We start from the raw sequence: 1052 nt of genomic DNA on the forward strand, positions 1-1052 counted from the left end.
AGCAACAAACTCATGGAAATATTTTAACTTGTCTAATATTAATCAATAGACACAGAGAGCCAAACATCCGTCACAAAATGTAAAATGGTAGTCCTAATGTGGTATACATGTATGGATAGGCTTGACTTTAGCCATGATGGCATCCTTCTGCATGCCATGGCTATCCTAAGTTCAGAACATGCTTTTGCTTTCTGCAAGCTTGGATGCTAAGTTTGTATCTTAACGGAAAGGAGTTGATGCTTCTGAATATGGAATACACAACCGGTACAACCAGGTATCTTTTGTTGGAGAAGTGAAAACAGCTCTTTTAGTGACAGCATGGATGTCACGCCATTATTAAAGACATGGGCGATAATGTAATGGAAAGAAACAGTATTGATTTTTAGGAGGAATATGCCCCATCTGCCTTTCAACTGTATAGTTGCATTCACAGCCAGACAGCAAGTAATGAACAGATTGCTCTGTTTGGCATGCCTGGCATTGCACAAACCCAAAGGTGCAAGGCTTGTCACAAACAAGTCAGCTGGTATAGCCAGAAAGTCTAGATGTGATGGCAACCTAAAGGGAAGGTTCTAGCTGCCCCAAAGATGCACTCTTATGCAAAAAGGAGTTGAAGACGCAAGAACCAAGTCTAGAAAGCACAGCTTGCTGTAGAAAACACTCTAGATGGAGATACTCCTGCCTCTTTGGGAACGGCAGCAATATTCGCTAACAAAAAAGATAGTTGTGTGGTTTAAGGTACCTAGGAAATACGGATTTAGCTCTTAACAATTTCTGTCCTGGCTTTATTACATAGAAGTCTCACACACTCTAGCTGTAAAACAGGGCTAACAGTGCTTCCTTTCTGTTTCTTATCCTGTACAGGCAGAATTGAGGACAACAGGATCCCAGCTAGATGCTGTCCAAATGACATCAAAGTACAATTCATAAATATGAAAACAACAGTGTAAATAAATTACTTGTGTGCAAAGCATTTCTAAACATAATCTAAATAAGGACAGAATAATTATATCACAGGGCTGCAAAGGGTTTTCATAACATCACGGCCAATT

Source organism: Buteo buteo, chromosome 1 (genome assembly GCF_964188355.1).
Source record: "Buteo buteo chromosome 1, bButBut1.hap1.1, whole genome shotgun sequence".
In the NCBI taxonomy this organism is placed as follows: Eukaryota; Metazoa; Chordata; class Aves; order Accipitriformes; family Accipitridae; genus Buteo; species Buteo buteo.